The sequence below is a fragment of the Palaemon carinicauda genome, chromosome 41 (assembly GCF_036898095.1).
Source record: "Palaemon carinicauda isolate YSFRI2023 chromosome 41, ASM3689809v2, whole genome shotgun sequence".
NCBI lineage: Eukaryota > Metazoa > Arthropoda > Malacostraca > Decapoda > Palaemonidae > Palaemon > Palaemon carinicauda.
The window spans coordinates 60,421,306-60,434,093 of record NC_090765.1 but is presented as its reverse complement, the minus strand read 5'-3'; positions in this window follow the sequence as shown (position 1 = coordinate 60,434,093).

Genomic DNA, 12,788 nt, shown 5'->3' with positions numbered 1-12,788 from the left:
TAAAAGGTATTACACTCGAAGGTGCTAACACCTGTTCACCCAATACACTGTTAAGTCCCAAAACAGTCCCCTGTTCATCGCAGCACTAGACGACAGGTTTTAGGGCACTACCTGCCGCCACCACAAAGTTTTTTATCTCGTACACTTGCTTCGCATAATGTTTATAGAAGACTATGGATGATTTCCAACCCGTATATGAGCGGAGCCTATCAAAGTCCATGTGTTGAAAGAAGTTCAACGAAGAAGCAACTTTTCTTGGATCGTGACTTGCGGGTGTACTGTCAGGATCCGCTCGGCGAATAAAGTAGGTGAGTTTTGCACTCGGTTGTTTCAGGGATAGGTTTGATCCTGAGGTTTTGCCTCGGAAGAGCTGTCCCTCCTTGAAGTCTGAAGTTCTTCGAAGATAGACCTTAAGACACTCTACAGGACATGGAGAGACATCTTCCTTCAGATGGCAGATTCTCCAAGGACCCCACCCTTTTGGTGGGCAGCTCGTTTTTGTCGAGAAAAGTAGGATTGGGAAAAGGTTCAGTTCTCCCTCTTCTGTGAACTGAATATGGCCTTCGTTTCTGGGTAAGGCCACTATTTCACTAACTCTAGCCCCGGAGGCTATAGCGAACAGGAATATCACTTTTTGTGTTAGATCCTTTAGGGTGCAATCTTCGTTGTTCATGTTCGAAGCATAGTGCAAGACTTTGTCCAAAGACCATGATATGGGCTTCGGAAGGATTGCTGGTTTGAGTCTAGTGCATGCTTTTGGAATTTTATTGAAGATTTCACTTGAGAGGTCCACCTGAAAGGCATAAAGAAGAGGTCTAGTCAATGCTGACTTTCACACAGTTATTGTGGTGGAAGCTAGGCCTTGGTCATGAAGGTAGATGAAGGAGAGGCAGAAATCTATTGAAAATTCTGTCGTTTCATTGTTTTTACGAAGGAAACCCATTTCTTTCAAGACGATTCATATTGTCTTCTAGTTGACTTTGACTTGTATTCTTCTATAAAGTCGATGTTGTCTTTTGAGATCCCAAACCTTTTCTTGGCTGCTAAGGCGAGAAAGTCATGGGATGTATGTTTTTAGTTCTCAAGTATGAAGCGTAGACAGTCTACTTCTGAACCAGCTGCGATAGAACTGGGTTCGTTAGAGGGAACAGCTTCAGTTTCAATTCTAGAACTAAAGGGAACCAATTGCTTCTGGGCCATTTGGGGCCCACTACTGCTGCTGTTCTTCTGAAGGATCTTAGCTTGTTGAGGACTTTCAGCAGGAGGTTGGTTGGTGGGAACAGATAGATTTGATTCCATCTGTTCCAATTGAGAGACATGGCATCTATCGCTTCTGCCTGAGGGTCCTCGTAAGGGGCTACATAACGAAGTAGTTTCTTGTTGTCGCTCGTTGCGAAGAGGTCGATCTGCAGTTCTGGGACTTTACCCAAGATGAAGTAGAATGAGTCTGCATCCTGGGATTATTCTGTCTCTATCGGCTTTCGCCTAGATAGAGCTTCCGCCGTCACATTGCGGAACCCTTGCAGGTGATTGCGGAACCCTTGCAGGTGAACTGCTGTTAAGTGCCATCTCTTCTTCCTTGTCAGGCGGAAGATGGCTAGCATCACGTGATTGAAGAGAGGTAATCTCGAGCCTTGTCGGTTTAGACATTTCACTATCGCCTCGTTGTCCAAGACCAGTCTGATGTGGGCTGATCTGCGAGGGGATAGTTTTTTCAACGTTAGGAAGAATGCCATAGCTTCCAAGATGTTGATGTGGAAAGTTTTGAACTGGTGCAACCAATTCCCTTGCACTTTCCTTTGATGGGAATGGCCCCCCCATCCTTCCAGGGAGCCATGTGTGTGAATTACCACTGATGGTTGAGGTGGTTGTAAGGGAATTGTTCTTGTTAGGCTCTTGACTGTTGACCACGGCCTTAGGAGCTTTCGCAGTAGGGTCTGTGGCAATCTTTTGTTGATCTCTTCGAGTGTTTGATGCGTATCTTTTCCAGACTCCTGACGCATTTTCAGTTGTGGTTTTAGCATGGTCTGTCACTGCTGCAAACTGGAGAGAGTCCAGTACTCTTTCCTGTTGGCATCTTGAAATCATTTCGAGTTTCAGTAGTCTCTTGACAGGTCCCACTATCTCTCTCCTCTTCTTCAGTGGAATGGAGAGACGATGTGACTGAAAGTTCCAATGTATTCCTAACCATTGAAACTCCTGAGCTGGAGAAAGGCAAGACTTCTTGTGGTTGATCTTGAAGCTTATGTGTTCTAGGAACTGGATCAGCCTTGTGGCTGCTTGTAGACATGCTGTCTTGGAGGCTGCCCACAACAGCCAATCTTCTAGGTATGCCACTACCTGAACTCCTCCTAAGCGTAGTTGTTGGACGATTGTATCCGCAAGTTTCGTGAATATCCTTGGGGCTATGTTTAGCCCAAAGGGCATGGCTGTGAAGGCATATTTCGTCTTTTGTAGCCTGAATCCTAGGTAGGAGGAGAGGGGCGGCTGACTGGTAGGTGCCAGTAAGCATCTGCCAAGTCTATCGAGACTGCGTACGCCCCTTTTGGTAGAAGGGTCCTTATGTGTTGTAGGGTAAGCATCCGGAACTTGTTGTTCTTGATGAACTTGTTGAGTGGAGATAAGTCTAGAATGACTCTGAGTTTGTCCGAGTCCTTCTTGGGAACACAAAACAGCCTTCCCTGGAATTTGATGGACTTTGTTTTCCTTATTACCTTTTTGTTCAAGAGTTCTGAGGTATATTCTTCCAATCAGGGGGTGGGGTGTTGGAAGAATTTAGGAAAACGAGGTGGAATTTTGTTCCATTTCCAACCGAAAGTGAAAAAGTCTCCCTCCTACCTGGAGCATCTCATTGTTGATATGTTCCTGAGGATTTACTTCTGTGACCACGTCCTCCTCTACCCCTTGAGGGGTTTCTTGAGGAGCCTTTTTTTGAGCCTCTACCTTTTGGGCGAAAGGTAGTTGTGTGCCTCTCAAAGCCTGGATTGAACACTGGCGATTGAGCTACTAACTGCTGGGGCATCATCTGAAAGGTGGTTTGTGGCTGAGCTACCATTTGGAGCACTGTGATCATGGTCATAGTTGGAGGTTGTGGAGGCCTGCATGGTTTCTTTGTCTTCCTGTTTTTAGGTTGGGGACCAGCATCTGAGGAGGATTTCCTCTTGGAAGACATGCCCCACTTCTGGAGAAGGTTCCTATTCTCCGTGGCGGCTTTTGAACCACATCTTTTGAGAAGAGGTCCTTGCCCCAGATACATGAAGTAATCAGCTTCCTGGGTTCGTGTTTGACCGTTGCTGCGGCAAACTCATGCTCTCTACAGGCCCTCCTGGTCCTGACGAAGGCGTACATGTCCTTGACAAGGGTACCCGTGTGAGTCTTGGCTAAGACCATGTACATATCTAGGGTATTGGAAAGGCCTGCACACATTTCCATACATTTCTGAAGAGAAAAAGAAGTGGCTAGTCTCTCTTTTGTCTCCTGTTCCCTTCTCAAAAGATGCTCTGGCAGTTTTGGAAGGTTCTCATTGAACTGTTGGCCTGCTATCTCCGGATCCAGTTTAGAGACTGAGAAGGTTAGATGAACCTCGTTCCATTCCTTCTCGCAGGTAGGCATGGCTAGAGATAGTGGTCTGCATTCCTCTAGCACTGGGCATGGTTTGCCTGCATCGACTGCTTTTATCACACAGTTGAGAGCTTTGGCCGAAAAGGGGAAAGCTCTGGAGGAAGGAGCAATGAAGGTAGGGTGCCTCTTGTTCAAAGCTGAAACTTTGGAGTTGGTGTAATCGGCTCCCTTTAGGATCTTGGACAGGAGAGCCTGTGCCTTGTCATGCTCAAAGACCATGACTTCTTTTGGTTCCTTCTCCTCCTGAGATGCTGGTTCATCCCACAGTCTCACGTAACAATCTGGGTATGCCGATAGGTTAGGCTAGAATTGGAGATCTTCAAGGAGTTTGGCCCCCAACTTCTCGGAGATGTAAAGCTTCCCAGCCATCATGGGCATAGGCCCCTTGTACCTCCAGGGGTTGGTTTCGGAGCATTGAGGTAAGTCAGAGACCTTAATAGGCTTAGGAAGGGCCCTGAAAGCACCCGGGCGTTTCACTTCTCTTTCTTCCTTCTTCGTCTCTTTGAGATCCTGCTTAATCTCCTGTTGTTCCTTGCAAAACACTGCCATCATCTGTTGAATCGACTCGAGGAGCGCTTCGCTCCTGGCTATCAGCGGATCAGAATTGGGAGTTGGGGCTTTAGAAGTTGATGGCACAGGTTGGTATGCCAACACGGAAAACTGAGGGTCTCCAGTTATTGTTGACACGGATCCTTCTTCCTCCGTAGGTGGTTGGGCCATCTCTTCTTCAGGGTCTTCTTGTAGAAGATCCTTTTCGGTGTCGGTAGACACCTCCGAAAGCCGTTCCTGATGGATTTCCATGCCTTCAAGTGCCTTATTGATGTCCGCCTCCATTGTCATCTGGATGAAGGGAGGCTTGACCTGTGCCTGGGGCACAACCTCGTCGGATTGAGCTTTGTGGAACAGAAGGCATCTCATGGCTTCACTATGTAGGTAAGGTCCCGGAGAGTTCTTTTGGAACGCTCTTGCCCACCTCCGAAGAGTTTCTCTTACTGTATCCCTTGACTCCGTAGTCTCAGGGATCCCTCGGTCATCAGAGCCGAGCAGATGGTGCAACCATTCGGGTCCCAATACCTCCGAGTTTCAGTTACGTTTGAGCAGGGGGCATGAGACCTGCACATCGTATGCCCACAAAAGTCCTTACTCTTGTGGTTGCAGAACACGACTGCACACTTCACCTTTGGCTCCATCTGTAAGGAAAGAAAGGGTGAAATGAGTACTGTATAAGGTTATTTATATCATTGATATAAATACACATGCTTAACAATAGTATTACTTACTATTATTCTTAATAGCTTAGGATAGTAAGCTAGAAAAGAAGTAGGAAAGACACATATCTGTGTTTCCTCTCCAGGCAATTGCTGTGACCTCTGACATTATTAATATTTTTAATTTCTTTATTAGGGAAAATAAAGAGTAGACTAACTCTCGTACGTATAGCCGGAGTCGGTGAGTATTTACACTAACTCCTCCACTTGTAAAATATTAATACTGAACAGTAATAATTAGTGTCCCGATGATCTAGGATTCATCAGGATGTTGAAGGAATACTTCACCTCAACCTTTTTTATTCGGTCTTAACAATAGACTGTGAAAGGATACACAGAGTATGTTGGAAATTTTATGCTACTCTATCATTATATACTGTAGTTTTCCAACTGCTGTTGTGTTATACTGCAGGAATACTGGCTACTGTATTGTCATATACTGTAGTTTTACCGGTATACTACCGGGTTAGGCTAGTGCCTGGCAGCACTGATACAGAGAGAGAATGGGAAGGAGGACTACTGTATTATTATAGTTTAGTATAATAATTGGGAGTGTAGGTGGCTACTGCCTTCTACAACCTTCTTCCCAGAATGGGAATTCTAATGGAAGGGGAGGAATACATTGATTCTAGCTTCCATCCAGCCACAGTTTCTGTTGCTGGCTGTACTGCCGGTTACGAGGTTTGTGGATGGCAGTCCAAGAGAGGACTGAAGAATTCTCGACAATATAATGGGTTTCCTACCGGCAGCCCCCAGGGCCGGCTCAACCTTTCCCAGAGCTTTGCTTCCGTTAAGGAGTTCGTCAAGGCGGTAACCTAACCTCTGTTTGTAGGAACCCGGCCGGCAACCCAGTCAGCCCGGCAAGCGGGGATGATTGTAGAATACCGGCCAAAGGACAATTGTGACGGCTAGGCCAGCACTAAAGAACAGAAGGGGAAGGGAAAGGGTCTTATAGTTTACAGAGGAGAAAAGTGGCGGCAAGTATGCCGCCTACTTTTGGCTGTAAATCGAGGAAGCCTAGCTTCCTTTACCGGCGCCGTCATGGGAGGCAGGTAACATTGCCGGAGTTAAGACATGTCTTCTAGTCCACAAGGAAGAAAGGTGACGGCAGTCATTACCGTCTGCTTTCGGTTGTAGACTAGGGAAGCCTAGCTTCCTTTGCCGACGTCATAGCCAGCAGAGGAATAACGATTCCCCTGTCGATATCATTGTCAGCTACAAGACTATACACCCTAAGTTACTGTCTTAATTCAAAGCCGGGATACTCGCCGGCAAAGAAAACGACGGTAAAACACTATCCTTGTCAAGCTGGAGTTAACTACTTGTTGGCGATGACGGAAGATAGGGTTGCCGCCTGGGATGGCAGCACTTGGGTAGGAAGAAGGGTTTATCCTTTTTTCTCTAAAAGAGATAACAATACAGTACTAGAGGTTAAACAATGGGATTAACGTTACTAACGTATACTAAACGGGTTAGGCTAGCCTAACTCGAGTGGTGACCACGGCTACGAGTGATACCACCGAGGCCCTATCGTATACGAAAGAAACTTTATATTTTGGAAGAGGAAATATATGTGTATATGCTATCTTCACTAGTATAATTTTGCCTAACTAGCAAGAAAATTCTTTACAGCTGAATACCAAGAGCGTCGCACTACTAACTAAATAATTGCATTTATGGCGTACGATAGCGGCCTAAAATGGCCGCCTCCGGGGATGGCAGTGCTCCACTTAACACACCTAAATTATGTTAATTTAACTGTGAGAAGGGAGCTAAAAATTTTATACACAGGGAAGATTAAATACTCAACTTTCCAGAGGATGTAGATGCTGGAGATTGCATGATAATATTCCTTAATAACAGTAACAACACAGAGAGAAACGTGGGAGAGCACCGTACTTATATGCTATTGAAAGGAATAAGACACCGTAGTAGTACAGGGAGGGGGTCCACTGGGTGCCTTGATAACTGCTGCCCTTCATTCGCCACTCTTCCCCCTCAAAGAGTAAAATCTATTCGGGGTGAAGATTGCCATGTGCGTATCAAAAAGTACGTCCCCTGATATTATGCGATATCCTTTAAGTTATACAGTATTAAGGATACTCGCGGCAGGAGTTTGAATTCTGGAGATCTATGGTTAATTCTCCGGGAGTATCACTGTAGCTAAATATCACTTGGAAAGCTGCCTAAGGGAACCTTCCATCAGGACGACATGGCTGAGCCCAAAAAACTTAATAGCAGTAGTATCTCAATGGGTGGCTGGTGCCTTGGCCAACCTACAACCTATAGAGCGGAGGATAGTATATCTGGGGATGGATATTGGCACTGTCTTAGGAAGAGTTTTTCCTTTCGAGAAAGACTGTCTTGTTTGCAGAAGGCAGCTTTGCCCTTCCTGCAACACTGTTCTCCCAGCTCACCAGTCTTAGAAATTCCTAGGACAATTGACGTCTCTAGAGAAGTTTGTGGAAGGAGGCAGATCACTGCTAAGATCTCTTCAATGGGAGCTAAAAGTCAGCATGGACACAATATCTTGAAATCCATTCTTCTCTGTAATAGCAGTGGAAGAATCCAGGAGGGACCTCAGATGGTGGTTGGAGGAAGAGAATCTCCAACGAGGATACCCTCTGTAGCCTTCTCCTGACTTTGTGGGGGGGTTGAGAGGCTCTCCTCGTGCTCCAACACATTTGTCCTCTTTGGACCGAGCACTGTAGTGCCGAGAAGCGACAACACCGCTGTAGTAGCATATATAAACTAGGCTGTACTGTTTCTCTGTAGCTTTCCGGGCTAGCAGTAGAAATTTGCTAATCCCAAAGCTAGGGTGGGTAAGTAATTGAAATTCTCCAAATTATGTTTGAACAGGTCAGTTGACATAACTTGCTTAAGGGGATTTCCCTTTATGGTCAAAGGAAACAAAATAATTAATTCCCATTATGTTCACCTTGAGGGCTTTTTCAAGTTACGATGCGGTCTTCATATTAAGTAAATGTAGGCTTCTGATTGACGTTTAGAAATACAGTTTAGGTATTGTTGATGAAATTGTAAAAAGTCTGGCAGGTTGGTACAAATGCCGTTATGTTCACCTTGAGGGCTCATTTAAGTTACGATGTGGTCTTCGTATTAAGTAAATATGAGCTTCTGACTGATGTTTAGGGATACAATTCAGGTGTCTTGCTGATGAAGTTTTAAAAATATGGCAGGTCGGTACAAAGGCAATGTCAAAATGATCCGTAATCTTTGGCATTAATTAAACAGGATAACAAATAGGGATTTAGTGTGCCACCACAAACCTAAGTTGCACTAGTTCACCAAAGCACTTGATGATCGACGGTTGTGTGATGCTTTGCATTGTTTATTACAGCCTGTGTAGTTACCGAGTTCCCAGAAACTTTCCCTTAGTAAGTGAGGGGAAATATTTAGATTTTGAGGGATGGCGACTGAAAAAGGGCCTTTCTTGCATGGATTACTCTTTTGGTATTTACATTAGTGTATAAGCTAAATTACCACTAGTCATTTGCATATTGTAAACTTCCTGAGCCTTTTGAATCCTGATATTCATAAACCTATCTTATTCATTGACTAGTGCTATTTTTTTTTAAGTTTGTTAATATGTGCCATTTTTAAGTTTGGCAATATGCATCATTAAGGTTGTGATATAATTTGAAATAAACTCGCTAATTCAAGACAAAAAAAGACCTTTTTTTTTTTCGTAGTACAGTACTGTACATAAATATATTTTGCATTGTTTAGTCTTAAGAAAATAGAAATCATGTCTGTGCATGTGTTTTGTACTTGACTACAGACGTATTTTTTTCAACTTATGATTGTTTTAAGAATGGGTTATTGTATAATGGTGGTGTAAGTGTAGTTAGTCACATAATCCTTCGAATACTGAATTAGTCTTTCTTTTCATTTCAGAATGATGGTCATCTCCAACTTCGTTCCAATCCTTTGATAAATTCTAGTTGGGGAAGCTATTACACCAAGTAAGAAATGGAATGATTAGTTTCATCCAATGGAAAAGAAACTTCATATCAGACAAGTTGAGCAGGAAGATCCAAGTACTTGGCTTGGAATGGTCTTCGTCATCCAGTAGCGATGGTGGTTCTGACCTTGTGTAGGGATTGAGTGGCTCTCCTCGCATTCCAACACTCTTCCCTTTTTTGGACAGAGCACTGTGGTGCTGAAGAGCAACAAAATTTCTTTAGTGGCTTATATAAACAAACTAGGCTCTACCGTTTCTCTGCAGCTTTGCCAACTAGCAGAAGAAATTGGCTAATCCCAAAGCTGGGGTTGGTAAGTAATTGAAAATTTCCAAATTATGTTCAAGCAGTTCAGTTGACATAACTTGCTTAAGGGGATTTCTATTTATGTTCAAAGAAAACTTGAATTATTAATATTCACTTGTTCCGTAACCGAAATACAAACCACGCCATTTACATTGGGTTTACTTTCGGCGTAGCTGAAATTGACGAGCTATTAGATTTTAACGAGGGTTTACTACACCGCGATAGTTAGCAGGGGTAGCTTGCTACCCCTCCCCCCTCACACACCGGTGAAATGTCTCGCTTCATTTTTGGCTTGGACGATGGACAGACGTGCCTGTCTTCGTCCTCGCTAGGCAGCCATTATTTGTTTTGTCTTTACTTAATCACTTGCTTTTCTTATACAGTACTCAATATATATGTAAAAAAATTTTCGTGCTTATGTATATATTTGAGTATAGAAATCAGTAAGTTTCCTTTTCAGAGTTCGTGCTTGTGTGTGTAGTGTACTATATCTCCGTGGAGCCCTCGGCAGTTAGGCCACCATGGTGTATTTCATGGGTTGCAATCGAGTTTGACAACGGTCTCTCTCTCTCTCTCTCTCTCTCTCTCTCTCTCTCTCTCTCTCTCTCTCTCTCTCTCTCTCTCTCTCGACGTCGTTCACCCTTTACTACGTTTTACCTTTACTACGTCTTGAGTAGCTTCCTTCCCGTGTGGGTGGGGTTGCTTCCCCGTACATTTTGTCTCAATTAGTTTATGAATCTAATTGTATTTGTTGACTTTTCAGTTTTTGTAGAACGATTCCTTTCGGGGTTTTCGTTCTTTATTTAGTGAACATTCATATTTAAATTGCAGTACATAATTACATACTGTAATTACAGAATTATAATTGTTATAATTTTGTGTCATGTGATAGTTAGGAAAGGGGGACGGGGTGGAAAAGGGTTGAATCTATGTACGTTCACTGTTAAAAGATATGCAAACAACGTTAAAAGTACTGGTTACAGCTCTTCTTCCGTGAGTGTAAGTGGTTTTGAGGGCACGTTCCTGTTGTGTAATTCTTGTGTTCTTTACCCTCGGGATTCCTCTTTGGAGTCTTCCCGGGGGAATGAATGTTAACTAATGATTTTGTTTTTTATTTTTCACAGTTAACGATCTAGTTTCGTTTTTGCTATGTGGCAATGAAGCGAGCTGTCTTGTTGGGGACTGGGGAATCTGCTGTTGCTGCCTCCCCTATAGATCTTCATCAGGGGCGTGTCTCCTTCTCCTGGAAGTGCTCCCGTGACGACTGACAGCTCTCCAGTTCATTTTAGAATACTCAGGAGGCTTTCCTCCTTGGGTGGGTAACTTCCCTTCCGAGGGAAGTTTTCCCTTCCAGGCTTGAGTTTTTTCCCTTCGGGGGGAACTCCTCTTGCCTTTATTCGTGCGACTATGCTCTTGGTGCTGAGCGGTCGCACCTGCAGTTACGCTCAAGGGGCTGAGCAACAGCAGGAGCCCCTCTTCGGAGGATTGCTCTTTTTAGGTCATTGGCTTTGACCCGTCTCTTCTACGAAGTGTTCCTCTTTCGTTCGCGAGGGAGGACACTCATAGAGACTCCTCTTCAGAGGACTCTTCTGCTGTTGTTGCTGATGTTGCTGAAGGCTCGGTTCCCTTCGGGGGGCTTCCGAGCCCTACGGTCTCTCCTGCAAGTGCTTCTTCCCCGGTGGGGAGTTCACCACAGAGACTCCTCTTCGGAGGACTCCGTCTGCTGTTGTTGCTGAAGGCTCAATCCCCTTCGGGGGGCAGCTGAGCCCTACGGTCTCTCCCGCGAGAACTTCTACCCCGAGGGGGAGTGCATCACAGAGAAACCTCTTTGGAGGCCTCCGTCTGCTGTTGTTGCTGAAGCCTCTGTCCCCTTCGGGGCGCAGTTGAGCCTACGGTCTCTCCTGCGAGTGCTTCTCCCCTGGGGGGGAGTTCACCACAGAGACTCCTCTTCGGAGGACTCCTCCTGCTGTTGTTGCTGATGGCTCAGTTTCCCTTTGGGGACAGCTGATGCCTACGGTCTCTCCTGCAAGTGACTCTTCCCCTCGGGGGAGGTCACGATCAGAGATTCCTCTTCGGAGGTCGGAGGGTGTTGCACCTGTCCGAGGTCGTCTTCATCTTTGTTTGACGTTCTCTGCAGAGGACCCTCCTCGACGAGTACCGACAGTTGCTGCTGCTTCTCCTGCCAGACCTTCTAGTCTTCACCTCCGTTCCTGGACGCAGATGCGCAGTGGGCGCCAACACACCCCGTTTACAACAGGCACCGGTACCTTCGGGTCTAAGGGGCTTATTCCACATTGTGGATAAGTCCCCTAAGTGCCAGGTTTTTTCCTGCGCGTCCACGATCTCCTGCGCGCCCACGCGCAGTAGCGCTCGCCTGCTGTGGACCACGATCTCCGGTAGCTGAGTCTCGCCGTAGATCTTCTTCCTGCTCGCCAGCGCTCACCTGTCCTCCTGTGCGCCAGCTCTCTTCAGTGCTCACCTGTCCTTCTGTGCACCAGCTCTCTTCAGTTCGCCAGCGCACATCTGCGCACCCTTTCCTGCTACACGCCAATGGGCGCCAACGGTTTTCCTGAACGCCCAGGATCGCCTGCTTGACAGCTCGCATCAGTGCTCTCCTTCCTGATGCACCTGCGCGCCTTCTGATTAGCGCGATGCGCGCTAACGTTCGCCCTCTCGCCCACGATCTATCAGACCTGGACGCGGGCAAGAAGTTTTCCTGTCGCCTTCTCGCCTTCAACCTTCTCTTGTCTCTTACAAGTCAGCGATCTCCTACGCGCCCGCGCGATTCTTCAGCTGTGCGCTAGCATTTTTAACGCGCCATCGCTTGCCAACGCGCCATCGCTTGCCAACGCTTGCCAATGCGCCATCGCTTGCCAACGCGCCATCGCTTGCCAACGCGCCATCGCTTGCCAACGCGCCAACGCTTGCCAACGCGCCATCGCTTGCCAACGCGCCATCGCTTGCCAACGCGCCATCGCTTGCCAACGCGCCATCGCTTGCCAACGCGCCATCGCTTGCCAACGCGCCATCGCTTGCCAACGCGCCATCGCTTGCCAACGCGCCATCGCTTGCCAACGCGCCATCGCTTGCCAACGCGCCATCGCTTGCCAACGCGCCATCGCTTGCCAACGCGCCATCGCTTGCCAACGCGCCATCGCTTGCCAACGCGCCATCGCTTGCCAACGCGCCATCGCCCGCCTGCGCTCGCCCTCGCGACCCCGCTACCACACGCCCATGTTCGCCCGCGCGCGAACCAACGGTGTTCCCTCGCACGAGCGCCAGCGCGATTCCTGCCAGTAAGCCATCGCTCGCCAGCGCGATTCCTGCCTGTAAGCCATCGCTCGCCAGCGCCATTCCAGCCTGTAAGCCATCGCTCGCCAGCGCCATTCCTGCCAGTAAGCCATCGCTCGCCAGCGCCATTCCTGCCAGTAAGCCATCGCTCGCCAGCGCCATTCCTGCCAGTAAGCCATCGCTCGCCAGCGCCATTCCTGCCAGTAAGCCATCGCTCGCCAGCGCCATTCCTGCCAGTAAGCCATCGCTCGCCAGCGCCATTCCTGCCAGTAAGCCATCGCTCGCCAGCGCCATTCCTGCCAGTAAGCCATCGCTCGCCAGC